The following is a 19753-nucleotide window of genomic DNA, read 5'->3' as shown; positions in this document are numbered from 1 at the left end:
GATACTCTCCAATGCTCTGCCTTCTAAAATCATCAGCTGGGGGCAGAAGTTTGACAAATGAATTTTGGTATGCCCTCACTTTTTTTCTATTGCTATGATAACACAATAACTAGAAACAATTTGGGGGAAAAGAGATTTATTTGATTAACATGTTGTTATTATGTGGGAGCCCACTCCCACCTTTTGCAGGGTTCTGAGGTGGAGAGAGGAATGAGGAAATATCAGATAGAAAGAGAGACCTAGACTACGAGAAGAAAGACAGAAACACAGGATAACTTCAGGAGGGACTGGGTCAACACCCACCAGCCTCATCTTTTATTGAAAAGTGCTTTTTATAATTTGCCAAGGGGAGGAGCAAAAGACTTCCTGCTTGCAAGATCAAAGCACACCATACAGCCAAGTATAGACCCTTCCAAACACCTGGTAACCACACCCATGGTCAAATCATCCCATTATGCAGCCCTGCTGGGTAAAACAAGCTCAGATTCTCTGATCCTGAGTGCTTTGTCTCTGGGAAGCCTCTGTGGGCTCGCACATTATTATAGTGTATCATTGATGGAAGTCAGGATAAGAATTCAAGTTGGGACCCTGGAGGCAGGACCATAGAGGAATGCTGTTCCCTGCCTTGCTCCCCACGGCACGTTCAGTCTGTTCGTATATAGCCCAGAGCCACCTGTCCAGGTTGACACCACTGACAGTGGGCTGGGCCCTCATGTATAAGTTGTTAATGAAGAAAATGCTTCCACAGACTTTCCCAAAAGCAATGGGATAAAGGGATTTTTCTCAATTGAGGTTCTCTCTTCCCAAATGATCCTATCTTGTGTCACGTTCACACACACACACACACACACACACACACACACACACACACACACACACAAAATCAACCAGCATACAGCTAAACACAAACACTCAGCAACTATAATGCCCCTGAAGGTCACATTCGCCATGGTTGGGTCATATGTTCATGCTATAAATGCAACAGAAGATGGAGAAATGGATGGATTTTCAATCTCTAAAGTGCTGCTGTGGTTTCAATGAGAAATGTGGCCCAGAGGCTCACATATCTGAACTCTTGGTTCCTGGCTGGTGGTGCTGTTTGAAAAAGTTGTGGGATCTTTAGGAGATGGAACCTTCCTGGAGGAAGTGTGTCACTGGGGGTTCACTTTGAGCGTTCTCATAGCCTCAACCCACTTCTGCCTCTCTCTCTCTCTCTCTCTCTCTCTCTCTCTCTCTCTCTCTCTCTCTCTCTCTCTCTCTCTCTCAGCTTTGAGTTTACAGTTAAAAATGCATCTCTCAGTTTCCTGCTTAGCTGCCTACTGCTGAGTCTGCCCCACCCCCCACGCCCTGCCCCTGCCGCCCCATCATGGAATCTCCCTCTGGAACCATGAGCCTTTCCTCCATACATTGCAGTGGACCTGATATTTTTATCACAGCAATAGACAAACAACAAAGACAAGTGGGAAGAAGGTTCTGTTAGTGAATAAGCAGGCAGTATGAAATGACTGTTGATTAAGCAGTCAATAGTATCTATCCTCACTTTGGGCACCCTAGACCATCTACTACAGTTCCCATCAAATGGAAGAGTGATGCCCAATGGCTATAACCATACACAGTGGACATGGCAGTAATGCTTCTTAAAGGCAGAATGGTTCAGAAAGAAAGGCAATGGCAAATGGAAGAAGCACCAGTGATTTTCAATGGGTACAAAGTTGCTCCATATATTTATGGTTGAGTCATCACAGAAAAATCACAGTTGCATTGGCCAGCATGGTAGCCATTATCAACAGGTGGTTAAACTAACATGAATAAAGGGTTAAAATTCGGATCATCGTATTAGCCACATTTTAAGTGTGCAACAGTCACCTTTGACTCATGGCTATCCTGTTGGACTTCATAGATCAGGAACACTTCCTCCTTATAGAAAATTCATTGGAAAGTACTAAGCTACAAAAGACAAAACTTTACAGGCAGATCCACATATACAGGAATAAAATTAAATTAAAGCTGATCTGAAGGCATCTCCAGGGATACCTGGGGCAATGGTATAGATCTTTGGCCAGAGAGGAATTAAATGTCCTAGCTAATGATTTATAAGGTTCTGTTTAAATCTTGAATTTCCCTCTGGAGGCATCTAGTGCTGGCTTTTCTGTGTTGTTTATAGTGAAAAATGTATAGGATGGTAGTTCACATCTGCTTTGACTGCTGTCTTCTCGGCGAGCAATAATGAAAGAACTCCCTGAGTCTCATCATTCTTGACACAGACATCTTACTACCATCTTGGTCAATCATGAACCTGGAATACAGCGTATTCTGTGTATCTGAGAGAAGACTTAGGAAGCTGCGCTCAGGTGTACCAGATCTTCCTAATGTTGCTGTGTGCTTTTGTGGTTCTAATACTGTTTGTTCTTAACTTACCATAAATCTTTCATGAGTGTACCTTGTTAAAGTTCTGTGAGTCTTCTCAATTTTCTGACCCTGAGTAATTGCCATGCCACATGGTAGCCAGTCAGATTTGGTCATTAAGACACATGAAACAAACCCCAGACGGTGCTAGAAATAATGAAGCTGGGCTTGACAAGGCTCTCAAGGTCTTGCACTACCAGGGGAGAGTAAGAAGCACCATGCCTTATGTGAGGTTTAGTTATCCTTGTTTGTCCTTACATAACAGAAGAAAGTCTTAAATAAGTTGGTGTATATAAGTAAGGGCAGTTACCTTTTCACAAAACCCTAAAAATGACACCATTTTATTCTCTAAAGCTCAATTTTCTCTCTTGTAAAACAGAAGCTATGGCAGAATTTGCATCACAGTACTCACTGAGGGTTAATTCATATAATACAATTCAGTGAGTAAGTACAATGCTGATCATGCATGTAGCATAAACTCCATGAATGCAAGCTCTTGCTATTACTCCTTCCAAATAAAAGTATTTGTGAAATATGAATATTTATAACAAAGCTGGGTAATGCATTACCTTAAGTATCTTATTATCTATCTGAGATTTTTATTTCATTTAGTAACAATGTCTCAATTACTTTCCAATTTTGCATCTATCTTTCTTTTCTTTAAATGATATTTTATATAAACATACACTCAATCTAAATAGAGGGCTATATCTTCCAACTCTCCACAGTAAATATTTTTATAAACTCAATTGATGAACTTGGTTTATTAAAATTCTATGTTCTTTTTCTATGCATGGAACTTGCTAGGTGGGGAAATTATGAACGTAATTGTTAGGCCACTAACTTCAATTTCTTCCCTGGTGGTTAATCATGGATCTGAATCCCAGTAGCATAAATGGCTTCCCAGCAATTCTCAAGTATAATCCTCTCCTTTTACAGTGAGATCTCACAGCTAGAAATTATAGAAACGGAGCTCAAATACAATCAGATCCCTGTAAAGTCAAAGCTGTAAGAATATATAGAATGATATTATACACGTTTGAAGCACATATCTTTTATAATAGAACAGCAGATTGAAGAGACAAAGGGAAATTTAAGAGATTATTCAAACCAATTTATGCAGCAATACTTCAAAGAGTCAAAAAATTATAGAAAATTCTTCCTACCAATAAAGAACTTGGAGCCCTAGTTAGAATAACTATCCTAACCATTCGAGGCTCTTTAAGTCACATGAAGCAGAAACTCATTTGTGATAGTTCAAATGAAATGGCGACTTATTGTAAGACCATCGTAAAGAAAGAAAAGGATGTGTAGCTGAAACTCACACAAGCCAGAATTGGAAAAACTCTTTCCCTATCAAGTTCTCTGACCTCTATCTTTCTTGGACTCTTTGCTCTGGATTTCTGTCTATCTCACCTGCCTTCCTCTGTTTGCTTTATCTAAGTGTAGCTCAACCAACATGACCCTTCACTCTGTGGTCAATCACTTTGAGCCACCAGCATGTGCCTCTCATTTCTGCAAGGGCAGAGCCCTTCTTGCTGTGATAGTCAGTCTGCATGCTTTATCCTTGGCTGAGAAGTTCATCAATTGGTGTCCAATTTGGTAGGAGGTTTGTGAGCTCATGGAGTCTAGATATGACCTCTATGGGTCTGCAGGAGAATGTGTGCAAACGTATCTTTTGCACATACGAATTAGGGCTCTCCAGAAGAATAAGACCAATAAAATATATACAATTATAAGCTAAGATTGGGCCAGCAAGACAGTTCAGAAGGTAAAGCCTAAAGACCTCAGTTCTCAGAACCCATGGGTAATAAGAACTGACTCCTGAAGAAATCCTTGAAATACTGAGTATGTATATACAAGCACATATACATGTGTACACACCCACACATACTACTAATAAATATATTTAAGGAAAGAATTTATTATTTTGGTCTTTAAATAGACCTACAATGTATGTCTTGAGTGAAAAGAAGTGATTTATTCTCAGTCTGAGAAGCAAGAACCTCAGCATAAGAGGCACCAATGGTCTCCCCAATAAAGATTGCAGACCTGCGGACCCCTGGAGAGTCACTGGTACAAATCCCAGTTCAGAAAGTGATGAGCATAGAGACTGAAATTCATAGGCAATTGCAGCATAAAAAACAATTGATCAAAATCAAAATCTTTCTCCTGCTTTTTAAGCATCTCATCTGGGTCATGCTGCCCACAATCAGGATAGGTCTTTCCCATTTAGTCAGCCATCTAACAAGCCAATATTCAGTGAAACCATTCTCAAACACAGTCAGAAATATGCTTTGGTGATTCACTAGTCATCATCAATCCGGTAAAGTTAGATTTTCCATCATAAAATAGACTATTTGAATCTTTACATCTGCCAAAAGTTCATACCTTTAAGTCTAACCCCCTTAGTGTGATGGTTTTAGATGTCTCCTTGTATGACTGACTGTCCTGAGATAAAAACAGAGAAACAGGCAAAAAATAAAGAAGAAAATTTCCTTGTTTAATTGTTATACTATAGGTTTACTACTGCATTCAAATAAGGAGTCTGGATGTTGTAAAATTTAGAAAGTATTTTTTTTATTGCCCAAACTGAGGACATCAGGTGGGTGTAGGACAGTATGGGGACCTGAGAGGACAGAAGAGAGAAAGGGGGAAAATTCATCCAAATCATCTCTCTCTCTCTCTCTCTCTCTCTCTCTCTCTCTCCCTCCCTCCCCCTCCCTCCCTCCCTCCCTCCCTCTCTCTCCCTCCCTCACTCCCTCCCTACCAACCTACTACCTATTTCTTCTAAGAACATAAACCGCTCCCTCAAAATCAGTTTTTCAATAATAAAATCTTTTATTCCCCAGCTCTTTGCCTACCTGGCTCCGTAAACATCAGCACTTCAATTTTTTAGAAATATTTGACATTTTTCAGGTCAATTTAACACAATCCAGTAATATATTTTTTATTTAGGAAAACTCATTTTAACACAGTGAAAACATGACAAGAAGCAGCATGCAGCCAAGTTTCTGCTAAAGGGGTGAGCTCCCTCTCAGCAGACACTTGGGAAGGCCAGGAAGTCAAGCGAACAGGGAGAGGATTGCTTAGTAGCAGGGAACTCTTTGCCATCTTTGCTTTTAAGATGAAGAAGTGTCCTCACAACTTTCCAAGATGCTACAGCTGATGTCTCTATTATGATCTTGCAGGGACAGAAAATGTCCTTCGCTGAAGTCTGCACATGATGCCAAATTCAGAATTGTTGATAATCTGAGTAAATAATAAAATAGTAAAAAAATAAGTTCATGGTAGTTAAAAATACAGAGAAGGCAAAACAAGGAAATACAGAAAATATCTGAACATAATACAGAGCAACACTCACATTGGGAGATGTTATGTGAAAGCTGCAATGTCCTCCAAAGAGAAAAGTCCATTTTGAGGTAAACATGAAGATACAACTTCATGGAGAGCACCAGTTGTCCCTTTATCCTAAATCTAATAGGATTGAATTGGGAATGGCACAACCAGTCTGGAGCCCTGTGGGCAGTCAGAACAGAGCACAGAGCTATATTGATAATCACCAAGGGTGATGCAAACAGAAAGGTTAATAGGGATAAATATTTGTAATTCTAAGACTCAATAAAAATCTGCAAATATTTTAAAGGTGCAAACACTATGAAGAAGAGTAATCACAGCTTCAGAAAAGACTTGGAAGTCAAAATAATGGAATTAACTATGGCTTTATTTCGGAAATATAAAGAAACGTTTTACCACCCACAAAAGCTTAGATCTAAACAGTAGATTCAAAGAACATTCCTCCAGAACCTTCCTTGCCATGTTCAAGAAGATGAGCAGTAAGAAGGATAGAAAGATAATTTAAGAGAAAGCATTAGCTAGCCCACCAATGAGCAAAGAGACAGAGAAGGTACACAAGCAAAGGACTGCTTACAAGCACAAAGCTAACTGCTGTGCTTGGTTTGACTACACATATACCCTTTTCTCACCAAAGGACTTAGTGACCTGAAACCTGCACATAAACCCCTCTCCAAAGGCTGATGGCCACTCTGACTATAGCTCCCTCCTGGTAACTCTCCTTTGAGAGTGAAGTACATTCTGGAACATATTTGGGAACTAGGCACAGGGTGTTGATACAACCAAGACTGCTCTGGGGTAGATACACAATAAGGCAAATTGTATCCTCTTATGCCTATGCATAGAATTGGAATCAGATGTATCACGGGAAAGGATGTGGAATAAAGAAAGGCTCACATAATCTAGGTCTATCAATCAAAACAGGAAAATACCCCTAGCTTGTCCCTTAGCAATTAACTCTTCCTCCTTCTCCTGGACCCATCAAAGAAAGCCTCAAACACTTACCCAGTACTCTTGAGTCATCTTACTTGCAATCTACTGCAGTATGTCTAACATGTACCTTCACCTTGTCTTCGAATAAAATCCTCTGCTTTTCTGCAACTCATATGTACATCTTCAGTTGTTTGACAACACATCGAGAGCTTGGAAACACAGCCCAGGTCGTGACAACAGCTAACATACGGAACTCAGAAACACCAACTAAGTTCTCTAGCAGCTTTGAGAGAAACAACACTGAGCCCAGCTTCCAAAACCAGAAGAATATATTGTAATCAAGAAGGATATAGGTTGTTTCCAGTATTATTCCTCCCAGTCTTCGAAATAGAAAAAGATTCCAGTCGTATATTACACAAAATGTTAAAATGTTTAGAAGAGACCTTTGACCCACCAATGGTATTCCTGATACTTCTGCCCTAGTTAGCTTATGGTCAACTTCATCTGACAAGAGAGCCTCAACTGAGGAGTTGCATAGCTCAGCTTGGCCTGTGGATATGTCTGGAAGGGGATTTTCTTGATTGTTAATTGATATAGTAGGGCCAGCCCACTGTGGGCAGTATCATCATCCCTGGGCAAGAAGGCCTATGCTATATAAAAAGGGTAGCTAGTGAGCCAGTGACAGAGTCAGGGGGCAAGCCAGCAAGCAGTACCTTCATGGTTTCTGCCTCCAGATTCCTTCCCTGAGTTCCTGCCCCGAATTTCCTGACAGTGTAAGCTAAATCAACCCCTTGCTCATCAAAGCTGTTTTTGGTCAGCGTGCTTTATCACAGCCACAGAATGATACCAGAGCACACTCTAAGAATAATGATCCTATAATGGCATGTGCTGGGAGGAAAAGTTAGAATGTGAATATATGTATGAAATAGTAATGAAGAAAATACAAGAGTCTTTATCTCTGAACTAGACACAAATATGGTATTTTTTATTTTATCTTATTTCTGCCAATTCTATGTGCCAATTGATACCATGTAGTATCTCAGCTGGTTAGTGCTATCTGGTGGGAAAGTCCAAATTTTATTTCCAAGACCTATAATCCCCTGAAAGTCTAATGTGTGGAGAGTCACTACAATGTATTTTATCAGTGGATAAAGGAAAACCAGGAGACATCACTGAGACTTCCCTGGGTTCCATGGAGAATTTTCCTTGTCTCCTTGACTCTGACAAACACAGAACCCTCATTTTTTCCCTGTTTTCCTGCCAGAAGAGTGCTCAATGGCCAGGCAACAATTTCAGATTCCAACTTTGCTGCCTTTCTTGGGCATTTCTGTCCTGGTTCTAGGGATCAAATTCAGGTCCTGCTGTTAACATATTATGTACTTTACCAAGGAAACAACTATCTCCCTAGGCCTTCTCCTCCTTTCTCTCCCTTTCTTCTTTCCTTTCCCTTCTAGTTCCTTCCTTTCCTTCTTCCATTTTTACTGCCCTCAATTCTTGTAGCTTCAGTCATTATTTCCTCAACCAAGTAGAGGGAGCCTGATCCCAAAACAAGCATTTACCCACTCACCCTTGGGTGTAATATGCTCAGAAAACTGAGCCTGCAAGGGGGGGCGGTGGAGAAAAGCTTGAAAATGTGGCATGAGAGCAGCTGACGGGAGCAGATGCAGAGATCCACAGCCAAATGTTAGGAAGAGCTCAGGGAGCTCCGCAGAAGAGGGGGAGGAGGGACTGTAGGAGCCAGAGGGGTTGAGGACCCTAGGAGAGCACTGTCCACAGAGTCAACTAAGCAGGGCTCGTAGGGGCTCACAGTGACTGAAGCTGGCAACCACAGAGCCTGTGTGGGCCTGTGCAAGGCCCTCTGCATACATGCTGTGGTTGTTTAGTTGGGGTTCTCGTGAGACTCCTAACAATGGGAGTAGGGGTTTCTCTGACTCTTTTACCTGTATGTGGGACCCTTTCCCTCCTACTTGGTTGCCTTGCACAGTCTTGATATGGGGGGGGGGGGTGCCTAGTTCTATTGTATTTTGTTATGCCATGGTAAGGTGATATTACTGAAAGTTCTACTCTTCTGACAGGAAACAGAGTAGCAATGGATTCGGGGTGGTGAGTGGGAGGAGAGGAGGGGAGGGAGGCTTTGGTGGGGATGTATTGTATGGGAGAAGAATAATCAAAGGAAAAAGGGTAAGAAAATATTGCATTAAATTATTCTTCTTACTAGAAATATATCCTCTTTCACATTTATCTTTAAGAGTACAAGCTTTAGTTCATTCATTACAAAGGCATGTGTATCTAGGTATCAGGAGGGATATTTACAAGTCTCTCATATCAGCTTTACACATTTTCCCAGTTTCGGCTTATTTATGATCATTTTTCTTTAAAATAAAACATTCTTTCATATCTGCAGTCTTATTATTACATGGATGAGTTTTACCTGAGCATTTGATAGAACATTAATCTGTCAGCATACATCTATGTATGCTTTAAGGGTTAGATAGAAATATATATTCAAGATTGACTGTGGTCTGCATATAATTCCTTTGGATATTTTGTTATATCTGTTTTAGTTGCTGCAATTGTTGTTTTATCCTTTTCTGACTTATGTTGACAAATTTTCTGACTTTGTTCTTTAGTAATAGATCTATGATAAAAGCAATCATTTCTGTAATCTGACATCTCTCAAAAACTTTGAAGCTTAGGTATAAATGTTCTCAATGGACTATTGAATGTCTGTTTTTGATAATAACACGGTTCCATTAAAAGATCAAGAATGGCTTAAAAATTCAGTGAAGGTTTTGAATCATGAATGCAAATGTACAAAAGAAAAGCAATTTATTGAAAATACCATGCAATTAGAAATAGTCTAGAGTGGAAGGAAATTTTCTTTTTAAAAATATAACTGGAATACATACATACATGCTTTTCTCTAGACTGGTGTTCTTTAATTATTTGAGGATGTTGAATAATGGACTGTCCCAGACTGAAACAAATTGACATACAGGACCCACTGCTCTCCCAGTTAAGCATTCTTTTCTATCTAAGGAATATTATTCAACAGCTACACCAATTACAACATCCTCTTGAACTCCTATATCCACAGTCCAAAGTCCAGCTTGTGGGAATCTAGTCTTTATGTTAAAGTAGATCCAAGGTAGCTATTGTTACAGTGGAATAGGCAAAGGGAAATGAGTGGGAGAAAGAACTCAAGCACAGCTCACTGTTGTGAGAACATATGAAAATTCATACGGCTCCTAGTTTAATGAAAACATTCTTGAAAGAAGAGGCATTCTGATCCAAGGGAGGAAGGATAAAATATCCTGCTGTCTGTTGCAACTCTAAGTGTGAAGGATAGTGCAAGAGATGCCTCAAGCCCTGGGATGGGACAGAGATTTATATATGGAACGCTTACTAGATTGTGAAGAAAGGGCTGTGGATGGTAGAGTGGCTGGTCAGTTTGAAAGGTTAGAGATCATACTGGCTATTCTGGAGTGATCAACACCATTAGGGGGCAGCTTCAGAAGGCTGGAACAAAAGAGATTAGACTGAAATAGACAGTGAATGCAGGCACAGCAAGAAGAGAAAAATCCTTGAAAACCAGCAGGATTTGATGATGAAATAGAGTCTGCAGGTGAGAAAATTTAAAAGGAAATATACCACCCTTTCTAGGGGTACTTACACTTTATAGGGAACATAAATTGTAGAATGAACTGTTTTAACATCCCAGGACCCCTTTGGACAAAGGGCCATGGGTGATCTTATGCTGTGTATGTTATCACATGAGGAGGAAGCCTTTCCCTTCTGCTAAGTGACTATAGCTAGAATTGGTATTCAAGGTTGAGCCTGGGGAGCAAGATTGTTTTTAAAGTACTCTCAATGAGAATTCTGTGACTAAATTCCTTATAGGCTAAACAGGTGTCACCACACACAGAGCGACTGGGGGTGGGGTGGGGAAGAACACACACACATAGAGATCTCACACATACATACACACACAAATACATCCATGCATGCATGCGTGCATACATACATACCGACACACATGCGCAGTTGCAGAAGAGAGAGTGTCTGGAAAAAGCCTAACAGGAGCCATAAAGCCCTATCTATGCCATACAGTCTGTTTTTGCAGGACTCTTGTGCTACACAGAATACACACACCACCACCACCAAGTGCCGGAAGTGCATTTTCTTTGACTTTCAAAATACATTCTTTTATGTTGAAGAATTTCTCCTCTGAGTGCTTATACTCCTGAAATCACAGCGTATGACTCATACGCCTAATTCTGCTTCGCTGAATTTGTACTATATTTACAGCTGATATATTTTGAGAGATATTTTCTAATTGATGAGGAATGTGTCTCTTCCTGTCTTCTTCAGGTCACTGACAAATGGATGACAGGAAGACCCGGAGAGAGAAGAAGAGGCTTTGAATGAACATAGGCTGAACTGATGTTGATGGTAGATGGTTATTTGGGGTTACTCTCTCATTCACCTCCCTCTTTCAAACCCAGAGGATACAGTTGGTATCAAGTGCTGGCTATAGAGGGGGTTGCAATGGCTCTCCCCTGAATTCCACTACTACTTCCTTGTGGGATCAATATAAAATTAGAACATGAGACTTAGTTGACTTTCTCTTAAATCTCAACTTCAAGCCTCTCAAGTCCCAACCCATGGCAACTTGCTGTACCTAAACCTCTTCTGTTAGGTTGAACCACATTAGAGAATCCTTGAGAATCATCTGTATCAATTTCACATGCTTAAACAATATGAAGTTTCTAGAGCCACCAGTGAATAGACTGTATCCCTAAGATTATGGAAGAAATCCATTTTAGGCCATGTTTTCTGCCAGTGCCACTTGTTGTATATATCTGTGAGTCCTTAGTTCTTCCAACTCTACCTGAAGAATCACCACACAGTAAATTTTGTATTGACTTGCATTACCAGAATTTTTCTTCCCAGGGCTGGGAGGACTAAACAATGGCTCCCTGTTATTTATAAGATTCCAATGTCAAACCAAAGTTCAAGCCCATCAAAGTATCACTTGGGAAACCAATGAGTTTATTAGGCTTACTTACAGAGCATGGGTGAGGGGTTACGGGCAGAAGCAAGGGTGACCCTAATGCAGCTGCCCTGAAAACTCTACACCCAGCATGGATGATAACTCCCCCATGGTTGCATAGAGTTCTTTTCTTCTAGTCCTCTTCAGCCTATATTCACTAGTCCCTCCCTCAAACCCCAATATCCCATGCAATTAGGATTGCTTATTCCTTATTGGGAGGACTGGCTGATACTCAGGTTACAGTGCAGTGACTCTCGACACCCCTGTCCTTCTATGAGAGACTATGAACTGTCAGCAGAGCCAGCTGTGGTGATCTTTTGCAAGCAGACACAGCTTCTTCATAAAGATGGTTCTTGATCTGCTCAAAGCGTACTGTTGAGAAACACACTGCAGGAAAATCGACAAGGAATTCTGGAAATTATAATTGGGGTTTTGAGGGAGAAAGTTGAAGAAAATGCATGGTTTGGGCCTTGCACAGGTATGCGAGATACATGGACCTGGCTCTGTTCACTTCAAATGTATTGATTGGTCTACTATATGTAAGAGGCCACTGTGGGGGTATTGTGTCCCCCAAAATATTGTGTATTCTAATAAATTTATCTGGGGTCAGAGAACAGACAGCCACTAGATACAAAGGCTAGAATATGGTGGCACTCACACCTTTAATCCTAGCATTCCAGAGATAGAAATCCCTCTGGATCTCTGTGAGTTCAAGGCCACATTGGAAACAGCCAAGCATGGTGACACGCCTTTAATCCCAGAAAGCCAGCCTTTAATCCCAGGGAGTGGTGGTAGAAAGCAGGAAGATATATAAGGCGTGACCAGAAACTAGAAGATTTTGGGCTGGTTAGGCATTTGGCTGGTTAAGATTTTGGCTGGTTAAGCATTCAGGCTTTTCAGCAGTAATTCAGCTGAGACCCATTCCAGATGAAGACTCAGAGGCCTCCAGTCTGAGGAGAAAAGACCAGCTGAGGAACTGGCAAGGTGAGATAGCTGTGGCTTGTTCTGTCTCTCTGATCTACCAGCATGGACACCAATAACTGCCTCAGGTTTGATTTTGTTAATAAGAACTTATAAGATTCATGCTACATCTGGCGCCCAACGTTCGTGTTAGGAATTCATGAAAAAGCTGTTTGCCTGTGGCCTTGTGAGCCCCAGCTCAGGCCCAAGCTACACTCAGCCGGTTGTGGTGGTGCACACCGGTAGGATTTGCTGAAGGAGGCAGAGGCAGGAGGATCCCGAGTTTGAGGCCGGCCTAGAAGGCTTGGGAGAAGCTTTGGCCCAGACTGAACCACAATCAGTGGTGGGACCATGGAAGCAGTGGCTACTGCTCCTCGTTGCCAGCTCCTTCTCATCGTGTTGGTGACTGCGGTGATGCTGCTACCTGGAATGAAGGGTTTACTGCTGCTGGTTCAGAGAAGAATTGCCAGGACCATCGTGTTACAAGAAAGCATCGGCAAAGGTCAGTTTGGAAAAGTTTGGCAAGACAAATGGTGGGGAGAAATTATTGTGAAGATTTTCTGTTCTAGGGAAGAATGTTCATGGTTCCGAGAGACAGACATTTATCAGACTATGATTGCTCCAAACCACAGAGGAGGCAAAAAAAAAAAAAAAAAAAAAAAAAAAAAAAAAGTCTGCAGGAAACCATGACCATGCCTAACAGTGACTTTGAAATCTTCAAAAAGATGACAGGATCCTACAACGATGATTCCACATGGACTATGATAAAGCCATTAAGCCGATTAACACCATGGAAGAATCGACTTTGGACTACAAACTGGTCAGGACAATTTCGAGAGGACTAGTTGAGATGATACAGCCTGACAGACTACTCGAACAAGGACTTGAAACAAGCCCTGAACTTTCCTTTTATGCAGAGAATGGACAAATGATACAGGACTTGACAATTAACCCAAAAATTTTCTTTTCAAGATTCCCTAAAGATATCTTCACCCCTAGAAAGCAAAAAGAAAAAGAGAATATAGATATGAGATAGATCATCGAATCTACTCTGAAAAAAAAAAAGATAAAGAAATAATAGGATAAATAGGTAGATCATTGAATCTACACTGAAGAAAAGGGGAAGATATAAAAATGACAAAAGGTAGACTACTGAATGTATTATGAAAGAAAAAAGAATATGGATATGATAAGATAAAAAGGGAGATTATGGAATCTACTTTTAAAAAGGAACTGCTTGTTTTAAATAAGATAAGTAATGAAAATTTTTTGGTCTGAGTTTATCAGATGTTACTGGACTGGACATTGTTAATATATATAATGGAGTTTTTTTTGTCTGGATTTGTCAAATGTTAATGGACTAGACATTGTTAATGTAATCTTGACTGTATATTGCATATACTTATTGAAGATAGTTTTTCTTGTATTAGTTATAAGCTTTTTTAATTTTAGACAAAAAGAGAGGAGATGTGGGGGTATTGTGTCCCCCAAAATATTGTGTATTCTAATAAATTTATCTGGGGTCAGAGAACAGACAGCCACTAGATACAAAGGCTAGAATATGGTGGCACTCACACCTTTAATCCTAGCATTCCAGAGATAGAAATCCCTCTGGATCTCTGTGAGTTCAAGGCCACATTGGAAACAGCCAAGCATGGTGACACGCCTTTAATCCCAGAAAGCCAGCCTTTAATCCCAGGGAGTGGTGGTAGAAAGCAGGAAGATATATAAGGCGTGACCAGAAACTAGAAGATTTTGGGCTGGTTAGGCATTTGGGCTGGTTAAGATTTTGGCTGGTTAAGCATTCAGGCTTTTCAGCAGTAATTCAGCTGAGACCCATTCCAGATGAAGACTCAGAGGCCTCCAGTCTGAGGAGAAAAGACCAGCTGAGGAACTGGCAAGGTGAGATAGCTGTGGCTTGTTCTGTCTCTCTGATCTACCAGCATGGACACCAATAACTGCCTCAGGTTTGATTTTGTTAATAAGAACTTATAAGATTCATGCTACAGGCCACTGATGATTTGTGATAGAAATTCATATAACAGAATGATACAGAAATGCTCAGATTTAGATTTTCTTCAGCCATAATATTTGAAGATAAGCATATCGTGCTTCCAAACTACGGTTATGTGGTTTGAGCCAGAAAAAAAGCAATGGCAACACCCCATCTGACCTCCCGGGACCACCCCACAATTGCCACCGTGCTCTTCGTGTACTGAGCACACAGTGCCATCACATGGTCAGATGAGGGAGAACAGCAAGCCTTTCAGCTTGACCTTGAGTGGGTATCCAAGGCACTGCCCTGGCCTTCTAAGAAAGCTCTCTCCCTTTGCACAGGGGTAGTGTGTGTGGTGGCAGGTATAGATTTTATAAAATATGACCCGCAAGAGAAAACTAAAGAGTACAAACTCTGGAGACACTCCTGGAAAAATTCATATCTGTCTTTAATAATCAATAGCTTATGTTGGCATGCTGGCTATCATCACAAGCGCAATGCCTGCAGACTGCAATACAATCAAGCTTTCATTTATATTTATGTGACCAGGAGGACTTTGTACTTGATGATTTTAAAAGATGTATGGACTCTGCTCTATTTAATTCTGAAACATTGGTCTATTATCTATAAGAGGCCATTGGCTAAATTGTACTATTCACATGAGGGTCTGTGATAGAAATTTATCAGAAGGATAGCAAAATATTCAGATTTAGCTCTTCTTCCACAGTAATATTTGAAGACGATAAGCACATTGTGCTCCCAAACTACTATCGGAACTAGACTTAAGAGAATCTTATTGTAAAACAAATGCATTATTAAAATAGTTTGTCATGTTGCATTAAAAAGAAAGCAGCCTGACAGCTGATGGAGCTGGAGAGATGGGATCCACTAAATGACTGCAGATAAAATTCCAATCTCCTGAAGTTAAACTCAGCAAGCCTGGCAGGGGAGTCTCAAATGGGGAAGGAGGCTGGACTTTCTGCATGCTCTGTCACTAGCAGAATTAAGTTTTCGTTTGTTTCTGTAAGAACGTGTTTGGCTTCCATCACTGTTAATTCAATTGAGATGAAGCACTTCAGTTTCTATACCCTTACATTTATTTATTCAACATCCTCGGGTGGGTGCTCCAAGCTTGACAGCTATTATGATAGTTATGGATCTTCAAAGAGGGTACCATGGTCATTGTCCTGGGGGACTTGACAGCCTTGAGAGAAAATACTCAGATATTCTGGTTAATACAGTAACTTAATTACTTGAAGGAAATGTGGTCGTTAATCTTGATGGTCAAATTGACAGGATCTAGAATCAACTAAAAGAAAAACCTCTAGGCATGTTTCTTAAGGGTATTTCCAGAAAGGATTGACAGAGGGCAAAAGACCCTCCTGAGAATGGGCAGCCCTCTCCAACAAGTGGTCCAGACTTAAAGAGCACCACATCAGTGTTTCCTGCCTGCCTCTGCTGCTTGCTGGTGAGTGTTTTCAATGCTGCTGCCACTGTCCACTGCTGACATGAGACTTCAGCTCCTTCAGCCTTCTTATGTAAACTGAAGACCACAAACTCTCCAGGAATCTTCCAGACCTTTGGTGCCTATTGAGTCTGTTGAAGTGTCAAACTGCATAGACTGAGAGGCTACTGGATCCTCTCTCTCTCTCCAGAGTAAAGATGGCCATTATTGAGCTACTCAGTCGCTATCATGTAAACCAATCTAATGATCCCCTTTCACAATATGTATGCATTTCATCAGTTCTGTTCTTCTAGAGAATCCTTTCTAATATAGAATGTAAGAAAAGGCAGGAAATTCTTCCTTCCTAATCAACTTTTCAAGGATATTAAACAAAGATAGGTGCACTGTGAATCCTAGTGACTGTGACCCCTTTGCAATATTATCATTGTGTTGATGTCACATTGAGGAGAGCATGTATCTATCATTATTGTTTCAAGCCTTTGTTCTGGGGTTGGAGTAAAGGATAAATTTTGTGTATATTCAAAGATGTAGGAATTCAGGATGCTGGGCTTAGCAAGTAAAGATGATTAAATTGTTGGGAGCTACACGGGGAACGGAGAATGCAATGGCCCTAGTGTCAGAAGCCAGGGACCTGTTTTCAGTTCTGCCACTTCCTGCCCATGGGACCCTGGGAAAATCACCCCACTGCTAGGGATCTCAAATATCCTCAGCTTCAGAGTATCACTGGAGTACTTGAAGTTCCAAACAGTGTGTGATTCTATGGCTCCTGGTAGATTTGAATCTTTGTCCACCATCTTTAAATGGAAGCAGCTATGAAACATTTGGACTTTAACTCACAAACACATATGGGACTCTGCCTTTCACAAGGGCAAATGAACATGGTAATAAACCAGCTATAGTTGTCCTTTCATATTTTATATTGACCACTAAAAATGCACACACACAATGGACAGACATTCTGCATAAACTCAGGGGCCAAAACAATAATGGAATTAAGATGAAGTCCATTCTTCTTCTCCAGCAATAACTTGAGACCTTTCCTATAATTTAGGTCTAGGAGGTCAGGCAGCTTACAGCTAATAAAAGGGTAGAAGGAATCTTAGAGATCCTTCCAGAAAACTTACCATTTTTCACTCTGGGAAACTAAGAGTCGGGGTCATATAATTTTCCAAAGTCACTTAGGAGGCTAATGAACAGTTTTTATTTCTTCAACGAGTATTTCAGTGATGGAATTTTTGCTAGGCATTGAGAAAAACAAGTGGGGCACTCACAAGTTTTACACTCTAATGGGGGCTACGGATAATTAAGCATGATTTGTGTATTGGTTACTTTTTCATCACTGTGATAAAATGCATGGCAAAAAGCAACTTAAGTGGGTAAAGGCCTATTTTAGCTAATGGTTTCAGGCCAGTTCAATTCATTACAGCAGGAAAGAGACATCTCATGGTTTCTATTGCTGTGATAAAAACATTATGACAAAAAAAAAACAGCTTGAAGAGGAAAGGGTTTATTTGACCTAACAACTCTCAGGGAAGTTAGGGTAGGCACTCCAGACAGGAACTGATGCAGAAGAATGTTGTTTACTGTCTTACTCCTCATGACTTGCTCAGCCTGCTTTCTCTGCACAATTCAGGATTACCTGCCCAGGGGTGGTACCTGCCACAGTAGGATAGGCCTATCCACATCAATCACCAATCAAGAAAATGAACCAGAGATTTGTCTAAAGGCCAATCTTGAGAAGGCTTTTCCCCCCATCAATTAGAGATCTGTCTTCCCAGGTATGTCTCTAGCTTGTGTCAAATTGACATAAAATTAACCCACACAGAAGACCCAGCAGCAGGCACACCTCAATCTACAGCTGCAGGAGCCCCTCCCATGACAGGACCACATACAGAAGTTAGAGCCAAACTGCAGGTGGGCAGAACCTTCAATGCATATCAGATAGTATTCTTCATCTTTCAACAAGGCCCCACCTCTTCTACCAGCATCCTGGCCTTGAGATAGCACCAAGAGCTGAAGACCAAGTGTCCAAACAATGAGACTGGAAGATACATACCAGACACAAGCCTCAGCATTTCAACTAATACAGTCCAGAAGGTTTTCTTGAGCCTTCAAGTTTAGGCTGGGCTTTTAGGGTTCAGCCACCTTCCACATGTCATGACCATAGCAATCAGGTGGAACTTGCTTCTTAGTGGAAGGTGGGTTGTGTTCCTTAAAGATCTGCCCGCTCTCATTTTATTTACCCTAGTGGCTACCGCAGCTAAAAGGCAGTAAAATGGAGTGTCCATAGAGCCTGTAGACCTGGCCTCAATCTCAACTCAGATTAATACAGCTATGTCAATGGGCCAAACACTTCCTTCTCTAACCTGCAGGAAAATAATGTCAAGAAGCTCGTTGAGTTGTTAATCAAGTAACAAACACAAAATGGCTGCAGCCTGCAGGCTGCATTAAGGGCCCACAGGGAGCAGCTTCGTCGATGAGTAGGCAACCGCAAATACCTGAAGTTGTGGGATTCTTGTTAGGAGTGACTAAAGAACTTTGCAAAAGAAACAATAGAATTCAAGGTCTCTAAAACACTGAGAAACTCTCTTCTGTTCTGTGCCTCCACCTCCTCTTTATCAGTTAAAATTATTGTATGTTTTCTCAATGTTTTACATTCAACCCATTAAAAGACACTTCATAAGCCCTCCACCCCAAACTCATCACTAACTATGACTTACAGAGAAAGGAACAATCAAAATTCAAGTGTACAAATAGAATGTTAGAATCAATTTTCTGGGCCACAAGATCTGAAAAGAAGCATAATTTCTTTTAACTTGCTCTTCTGGAATAAATTAATTATAGTTTATTCAAAGAAAATTTTAATATAGAGCGTAACAAATTATAACTATAGATTCAGGCATGCCTTAAACAATAGCATCAAGTATTCCGTTCTACTTCCTGCCCTAGAGAAGATACCCAGGGTGGTAACAAAAGCCCCTCCTCTAAGTGACCCTCCTTACATCTCCCTCGAATGGCTTTGTTAAACTTTCCTGTCATATGAGTTTTGCAAAGGAGTAAAGTGACAATTCACAAACTAACCACACTGTGCCTGGTCCAAGGAAATGAGTGGAGATTAGATCTAGAGGTCTAAAAGGCTGATAACGTGTTCATGGGCCCTCTGGTGTACGGAATAATCTGTGCTCTGGCTTTTTCAGAAACAGTGAGGACAACATTTCAGTCTTTTCTATGCAGGGTTGTTATGCATCAGCAGCTTCCAGACCCAGAGTCTTAGAATTGTAGCAGTCTCCAAGCAATAGATCTTCATTCCAGTTGCAAAAGCCTTATTGAATGCGTCTAAGAACTGGACAAGCAAAGCTTGAGTTTTTTTTGTCTCCTTTCTTCCCTAATGCCAATGTGACCGACAAAGTTGAAGAGGTCACATGAAAAATGGAGCTGACTGTATTTTTAGCCCTATGAGGGTCTCATTGTTTGATTTAATTAGTCCAGTTGGTAACCCTTGTACCCTATCAGATTTTTTTTTTTTTTTTTTTTTGGTTTTTCCGAGACAGGGTTTCTCCATGTAATTTTTGTTGCCTGTCCTGGA

At 40.8% G+C, this 19753-nt stretch overlaps 1 long non-coding RNA gene across 1 annotated transcript in view; it reads right to left on the bottom strand.

The window, feature by feature from the left end:
- Positions 1-5222: 5222 nt before the first annotated feature.
- The window catches only part of LOC114699714, a 44013-nt gene continuing 29482 nt past the window's right edge, over positions 5223-19753 (bottom strand). Inside the window, exon 4 of the long non-coding RNA XR_003735573.1 lies at positions 5223-5658. This is a non-coding gene — a long non-coding RNA (uncharacterized LOC114699714). The remainder of the gene's footprint in view (positions 5659-19753) is intronic.

Source organism: Peromyscus leucopus, chromosome 9 (genome assembly GCF_004664715.2).
Source record: "Peromyscus leucopus breed LL Stock chromosome 9, UCI_PerLeu_2.1, whole genome shotgun sequence".
Classification (NCBI taxonomy): Eukaryota; Metazoa; Chordata; class Mammalia; order Rodentia; family Cricetidae; genus Peromyscus; species Peromyscus leucopus.
This window is presented reverse-complemented; position numbering and strand designations above follow the sequence as displayed.